The sequence below is a fragment of the Corvus brachyrhynchos genome, unplaced genomic scaffold (assembly GCF_000691975.1).
Source record: "Corvus brachyrhynchos isolate BGI_N302 unplaced genomic scaffold, ASM69197v1 scaffold72, whole genome shotgun sequence".
NCBI lineage: Eukaryota > Metazoa > Chordata > Aves > Passeriformes > Corvidae > Corvus > Corvus brachyrhynchos.
Window position 1 is genome coordinate 113,242 of NW_008236763.1, and position 8,437 is coordinate 121,678.

Consider the following 8,437-nt stretch of genomic DNA (forward strand, 5'->3'; position numbering starts at 1 on the left):
GCTCAGCAGAGGGATGGACACCTTCCTGTGAGGAAAGGCTGGGACAGCTGGGGGTGCTCCCCTGGAGAAGAGAAGGCTCCAGGGAGAACTTAGAGCCCCTTCCATAGCCTAAAGGGGCTCCAGGAGAGCTGGAGAGGGACTGGGGACAAGGGATGGAGAGACAGGACAAGGGGGAATGGCTTCCCAGTGCCAGAGGGCAGGGGTGGATGGGATATTGGGAAAGAATTGTTCCCTGTGAGGGTGGTGAGGCCCTGGCACAGGGTGCCCAGAGCAGCTGGGGCTGCCCCTGGATCCCTGGCAGTGCCCCAGGGCAGGCGGCTGGACGGGGCTTGGAGCAGCCTGGGACAGTGGAAGGTGTCCCTGCCCTTGGCACTGGAGGAGCTTTAAGGTCCCTTCCCACCCAAATCATTCTGGGATTCCAGGACATCACAGATGTTAAACACCCCTCTCCTTTGACCACAGTCCCACAAATCCCAGCTCCTCCATGCTCCCTGTTCCCTGCACTCATAGCCAGTGCCCAGCCATGTTCTCCCAAGCCCAGAATTCTCCTCACCACACATTCCTCATAATTCACCCACCACCTTCTCTAGCTACTGATGGAGCTCTTACAGCTGTTCTCCACAGTTCAACCTCCCAGACACACATTCCAGCAGGAAGGCCAACTCCTGTCTCCCACAAAGCCAGTTTTCCAAGCCAAAACCAGCATGGATCTGGGAGGACAGCAGCATTTTAAGAACACTCTTCAAACAAACCCACGTTCCAGAGTCTTTCCTCAGCAGAGGAGCACGAGATCTACTGGCCACAGTCTGTACCCAAGTCCTCATGATGTTAACAAGGTCAAAAATAAAACCCAGGAAACTTAAATACTAAATAGTTTAATATTAAAAAACTCACCCTTGCCATCAGTGACCTTTCAAAGTCCCTGCTTGCAATCAGTGCCCCTTCCAGGGCTGTCTAAGTGCAGACCCACCACCCAGAGCAACCTGCTATCCTGACTGTGCCTTAAATGACTTTTCCAGCCCCCTTTCCAAGAGCAGAGCCTCCAGCAGTGCCTGCTCCTTCCAGGTGCAGCTGTGAGAGGCAACCAAAGCCATTCAGCACCTATTGGCAAGGGGTTTTGAGCATATGGCTTAAATATTATCTCATTCGTATAGGCAGGTTAAGTGGAAATGCCAGCATGGTGTAGACATGTAAATACATAAATATATAAATATATATATATAAATATATTTCATGTTTAATAATAATAGAAGTTAAATATATATACACACACATATACATACATATGTATACACACACAAACACACACATACACACCCCAGCCTCAAGGGCTTCAAAAACCTGTTAAAAGCCATGACAGACCTTAGAATACACAGTAAAAGTGCTCAGGAAAGGAGCAGTGACAGGATCAGTGCCAAAGCTGGGTCAGGGATGTCCAAAGGGAAGGAGCTGCTGCTGTTCCAAGAGTCCTTTTCCTTTAAGTGCTGGTCCCAGCCTGGCCCGAGTCAGCAGGGCAGAATTCTCTGTGCCTTATATGGCTCGTTCTGAAATGGTTTTTTTTAAATGACTCCACGGATTTTTTTCATCCTATAATCACACAAAAACTTTTTCACATAATTGTCTTCATTAAGTGAAATCATCAGGGCACATGAGAAACATCCTTGGCCCAACGTCACCGTGAAATTCCTCCCATGGAATCCTCACCAAGTGAATTTATCCTTTATTTTAATTGCCAGTTCGTATCCCAGTGGCTTTCAGAAGGCAGAAGGCCTTGCAAAGCACCTCACATTGTCCTGAGCCTGGTACTCGAATAAAGTGGGTCCCAATGACGAGGCTACTGCTTTGGGGCTGCTTTGGGACTTTTTTGGGGCTTTTGGGGGGCTGCTTTGGGGCTGCTTTGGGGCTTTTTGTGGGCTGCTTTGGGGCTGGTTTTACACCCCCCTGGAGAAACCCAAACGGGTTAACCCCAGCGCTGTGAGGGGCCCAGGCCCTGCCAGGCTGCACCGAGTCCCCTCCCACCACCTTGTTCAGAGTTCCGAGTGCTGAAAAGAAACTCCCAAGGTCTTCCGCTTGTTTGGCAACCGACAGAGAAATATTTCTGTTTGCACTTAGCAACACCCTCAATCAGAATTTTTAATACAAAATCAGTTTACGGAGCCTTTCCTGTTACTCCACGCTAAGCTCTTCCCAACAGCTTTACCCTGGCTTCTTGCCTTTTAGAAATCTGCAGGGCTGAGAAATTTTTCAGGGGACTCCACTCAGGGAAAGATGTCCAGAGCTTCCCTTTTGCTCTTTCAGAGTGTCTTGATTGGTTTTTTAAAAATAAATTTGTAGGAAAGTCAGGATAGCACTAAAAATACCTCCCAATTAACATGGGAACATGGAAATAGCAGTATATTAAATTACTGTACTATGTTGGGGTTTTTTTGCTTTATGACAGAAAACAGAGTTGTGCTGTCTGCACACAAAAATAGGAACTTTACTATTTTCTGTCTCAAATATGAGATATACAGTAAATGTTTAATACTGTATATTACATACTAAAATTAGAACATATATAAATTATTGACTCTAAATATTGAATATAAAACATTAAGTACCCCCGTCTAATATATTATGTTGTACTGTTTTATATCATATCATATAATATCATATATCAGATTAGAAATATTTTTAAATGATGAGCTCAATTAATACACTCATTAAAATGAATAATGTAGAAATGGGTGAAGTTTGTACCTTCTCCAAGCAAAGTTGCCCTCTGAGCTGCCATCTGAATTTGCACTTTTTCTCATCTACTTTAGCTTAGAAATAGAGCAAGGAATTTAAGATCTGATCTTGCTACAGTTCAATAGAAAAACATTAAATGTGGACCCCAATCCTGAATATTGTCTGTAACTATCTGAAAACTTCTTGCCTTATTAAAAACCAAAGCAGGGCAAAAGGGAAAACTGGTAAAACAGTTTCAAGGCGGCTGCCTGGAATTTTTCATGGTAATTAGCTCAGTTTATAGACTTCAAAACTATAAAGAAGACTCATTAAATACAGCAGAATGACATTTTCTACATTCACAAAACTACAGATCAGCATTTGTGAGCCCTCAGGAAGGCATTTAGCCCTCATCCTAATTACATATAGTGGTTTAAAAACTAAAAGAAACGGCAAGGTAGATATCTATTGTTGTTTTATCAATGATAGGATCTTTAATTAGACTAAAATGGTGCACACAGGCTTTGAAATACAGGATCCAGTGCTGGTCTCTGTAGTTGTGCCAACAACAAACTCAGTTCCATGTTCTGGTGCTGCACTTGAGTGCCTGTCTCCTCAGATTAAGGATGCGGCCTGAGGCCACAGCCATGATAGAGAACTATAAATAATCCTGGCAATAAACTGACTCTGGAATTCTCCCAGGACCTGGGAGAAGACAGTTCTAGATCTGTAAATGGATTAAACTGCAGGGGTGAGTCTTGTGCTGCACCTTTGGTAGGAACTTCAGCAGAGATCTGAAACCTGGAGCAAAAGTTCACAATCAAAACATGGAATTACAGAATCCCAGAATTACAGAGTCCCAGAATCCCAGACTGGGTTGGGTTGGGAGGGACCTCAAAGCCCATCCCATCCCACCCCTGCCATGGCAGGGACACCTCCCACTATCCCAGGCTGCTCCAAGCCCCAATGTCCAACCTGGCCTTGGGCACTTCCAGGGATCCAGGGGCAGCCCCAGCTGCTCTGGGCACCCTGTGCCAGGGCCTCCCCTCCTCACAAAAGTACATTTTCTGGAATGTGGCTCTGTGTTTTCTGTGGGAAATACCAAATACCTGTGAGGAAATATTATTTTTTTTGCATCTAGAAGTGGAACTGGGGAACAGGAGCCATCAGACCACAGGTTTCCCTTCTCCTCAAGACAGAAACTCAGCAGCTCTCAGAGAGGAGCTGGGGATCCCTTGGCTCTGTGTGTAGCAGCAACACTTCCCTGAACTGCAGAGTTCAGGGAGGGAAACTGCTGTGCCCTGCTACTGCAGGGCAGGGAACACAAACTGGAAGATATTTACACAATATTTGTCATTTAAAAATAAAAGATGACTGCAGAGGGAGCTCTGAGAGGTCCAACACTGTCAAAAGATTAGAAGCCAAATACATTTTGATTAGAAATTCTGGACTTTGATGAGCCTTGTGAGTCCCTTCCAATTTAGGATTTTCTATGATTCGATTTCTTAACTGTTTCATTTACCACAATCTTGCAGAAATGGCCAACACCAGAGCAGGGGTTTGGTACAGCTGAGGTGATCTTAAATCCTGTGCTCTGATGAAGATATTGATCTATTGAGATATTGATCTATTGAGGAATTGTGTGGGCACACCTTGTCACAGGTGTGGGCAGCTCAGACCCAAGGCTGTGCTTGTACTGATGGTTCTTAGTTTGGCAAAACTGGAGCAAAAGGAGGGGAAAGCCACAATACTTGTTTAGAAATAACAGTTTATAAGAGGGGAAACCATAAACAGTTAAACAACTCAAGGTATTGAAGGGAAATCAAAGCTAAAATCACAGAATCACAGAACATCCTGAGCTGGAAGGGACCCACATGGATGATCCAGTCCAGCTCCTGGTCCTGCACAGGACAACCCCAAAATCCCACCCTGTGCCTGGGAGCGTTTTCCAACATGATGATCTTTCAAAGGATGAGATGGACACAGGTTGTTCACCAAAACCTCAGCAGCATGACATGAAAATTAATTCAATATTGGTATTGGAGTTGAAAGGATGACCTGGCAGGTCTGATTTCTCTCTGCTAATGCACATCTAATTTCTCTCTCTCCTCAGTTTCAGTTGTATTAGGATGACATTCCAAATCTCAGTGCTCTGCATGAATTCCAGAAGCAACTTGTGCCAGTGGGAAGGGAGAATTCAGCATCTGAATGAATTTCAGCCTCGTGTTTTGTCCTGAATGCTTGCTGTTTCCTTTTCAGATCTGGAAAGTTGCACAGTGACATATCTCTGGATTTTTTATGTTGTGATTCTTTTCTCCTAGGATCTATGCCCTGCTGGTTCTGGGAAACTTGTGACCTCTGCATTTTTAATTAGAACTCGTAACTTTTTCCATAGCAACATATTTTGATGCTTCAAATACAGAATCTGTCAAATCAAACAACTCCTGGTCAGATGAAATCCAAATATATGGAAATGCTGAGCAGGAATAGGATTTAGGATATGGCACAGTTAAGAAAAAAATTAAAAGAGACAACAAAAGAGGGATGGAAAACCTTGGTTAATTTATAAGTTTGATTTTAGTAATTAATGAATCAATACAAATTGTTCAGTTGTTGTGTCAGTACCCACCTGGTACAAAGGGATGAACTGTTCTCAGGAAATATTTTAGATGTGGAAAAGTCTTACTCCCAGGGATGAGTAGAAGCAGGTGGCGAAAGCAAAAGAAATCCTCTGAAACAAAACCTGAGCTCAGATATTAACAGAATAATGGATGGGTAAAGGCAAATAATTTAGTAAAATACAGCAGTTCTGGATGGACTTTTTCAAACCCATTGATTTATGATACATACCTTGCATGTGCGAAAATAGTATTTCCTCCAGCAACAAAGTTCTGGAATTTTTGTCATTTGGCTTTACTGTTTAAGGGTCACTGTAATTCATTCACTGATTCTCAGTTACAGACATTTTTTGGTATTATTGTTTTTACTCTATTTACTACAATTCGATGCCATTTATTAATTACTTCCTATAATTTGGTATTACTGTTTTTGACATGTCTGTGAGCTTTTTCAACATATTTCTGTCAATAGAGATCTGTGCAGAATAGTGTCACCTTTTCCTTGGATTTACCAAGTAAGGCACTACTAAATTTCCTCTCTAGCATGAAAAGTCTTGGACTAAATTATTATTATTATTATTATTATTTTCTGATTAACCAGACTTTTGCTCACTCTCACTGTCAGTTACTTGGGCTTCCTTCTGCTTTCTGCAAAGATTTTCTTCCAGACTAAGGAATCACCTTATCCTGCTTTGGTTCCTAATCCTACAGCAGTCCCTCACCCTTCTGCAAGGCCATCCCTCTGGGATTCCCTGTCAGGCCAGCAGCCAGGAGATATCCATGGGCTTGTTAAGTTTTTAAACAAATGTTGAAGAACATCTTCGAGAAGCAAAGGCAAACACCAATGTGGGAATGGCCGCTTTGGTTTCTTCCCTCTGGTTAGTGTTAGACACATGATTACTGTGCCTTTGTCTGGTCCATCTGTTTCCACTTTCCATAAAAAACGCTGGAATATGAAGTTAAACTTGGTGTGTTTTAACCTAGCACTGCAAACAAGGGGTTCCTGGGGTTCCTGGGTGTTCCACTCTCAGACACCCTGGGGGTGTGTCTGGGCAGAGTGGCACAAAGCCCCGACATTGCTTCACAGATATCTGATATTTTCCTTCAGAAAACTCAGATTCACATCCCGGAAAATGTCCTTTGTAGTCTGCAAGGCTGTCTAAACAGAGTATGAAAATAGATGACATCACTTACACAATTTAGGTTTTCTCCATGAAAATGAAAAGCTCCATTCGTGTGAACTCCCCAACAATTGTCAGAGGAGGGAACTTTTCAAATGAAATGCTTCATCTCACTAATTTAGAATAACAAAAACCACAACACTGCTCTGCAAGCTTTGATTTCCCAAACCCATGACGTTTTTTAATTTATTTAGAAGCACGATGGAACAGTTTCATAAATCTCCTGCCACATATACCATCCACTTAGACAATCTGACAGCTTGTTTGCTGGAATATATGAGACACAGAAGGAGCATCACTATATTTATGTGTGCCCAGAAAGGACACAATATTATTTTTAAAAACCAAATAGCAAAAATGGAATGTTTTGCAGTTGGAGGAATGAAATTTCCCGCATTTTGCCTTCCAAGTACAGATTGTTCAAGGTTGTGCCTCCAGCAATCAGGTGTGATTTCTGCCCAAGGAGCTTGGTGAGAGCAGCTGGGACTGGCACTGCTTGGACCAGCACAGCACCATTCCCTCACTTTCTGGGACTGCAGTTTTCCCAGCTATTTCCACAGATCCTGGCTGCCTCCTGGGTCCTGAGGATGCCACAACCTCAGACAGTCCTATAAATCTAGAGGGGGAAGCGATCTGTCTCTCGCTGTAAGCAGAGAGCCCACGAGAACGTCTGTGGGGTTTTACCAGCAAAGCTGCTGAAAAAAGAGCCAAGATGGGATCCCTGACCTTTCCCAGCCCTCCTCCACCCGGATCAGCCCACAGCCTGCTCTGGAAAAGCTTCAGCTCACCCAGGGAGCAAAATTAGAAATCTTCTCCAGGGACACTCTTACTCTCTTGCACCAAACCACTCCTCAGTGCAACGGGGGATGGAAAGCAGGGAAGAGTGAGTTCAGAGAGCGTCTGTCCCTCACTGAGGGTTTCCCACAGCACAGTGGGAATGCCCAGACACGCTCAGGCAGTGTTGAGAGGGAGCTGTCGAGGGGTAGGAGCAGAGCCAAGCCCTGGCCTGTGATTCACAGAGCAAGAAAATCATGTTTGAACTGAGTAACAGCAGCAGTTCCCAAGTGTCCAGATCCTCTCATCCCTGGTGCTCATACAAACCTGACTGGCATTCCAGTAATGGAATCGTTTTTCCAAAAATTTTTGGACTTATGGCTGTTACTTAAGGCTTTTGAAGGTTTATGATAACTGTGTACAGTTTCTTAGAAAAAAACCCTGGTTATTATAGTCTTGTTTTTATCCTAAGTCACCACAACAAGGTGAAATCAATAATTGTGGAGTATTGCCCAGTAAATTGAAAATCAGATATTCCAATGAACTAAACCCCAGGTATTTGCAATAAACTAAAAATCAGATATTACAAATAACCAGCTGCAGTACACGAATGTTTTTAAGTTCAGGTCACTAATTGCTGAGTTATGATTAGAGTTTTTAAGTGAAACCTACCAGACAGTTTGTCCAATTTTTGTGACCACCTCCAACTCCTGTCCTGCTCGGGGGACATGTGAGGACTGGGCAGAGCCATAGTGCAGAAGCTGACCCTGCATCAGGCAGAGGGAGAGCAGCTGCTCCCAGGGAGCTCCAGGTGTGTTTTGGATGGGGAAAACACACTCAGCACAAAATTCCTGGAAGGTTTGGCAACTGCTGCCCCACAAACACAGAGGTGCTGGTGTTATTTCAGCAGATTTCCAGCCTCCACACCGTGAGCATCTCTTTTGTGTGCTCCTAAACCTCTTCTGCTGGTGCTGCCACACCCACTGAGGGCTGGTGTTGGCCTTGACAAGCACCAGTCCTGCTGGCTGCTGGGGGCAGTGATGGCAGAACCATGGAATCGTGGAATCATTTCGGTTGGAAAAGCCCTCTAAGATCATGGAGTCCAACCATTAATGCAGCGCTGCCAAGGCCACCACTAAACCCTGTTCCCAAGTG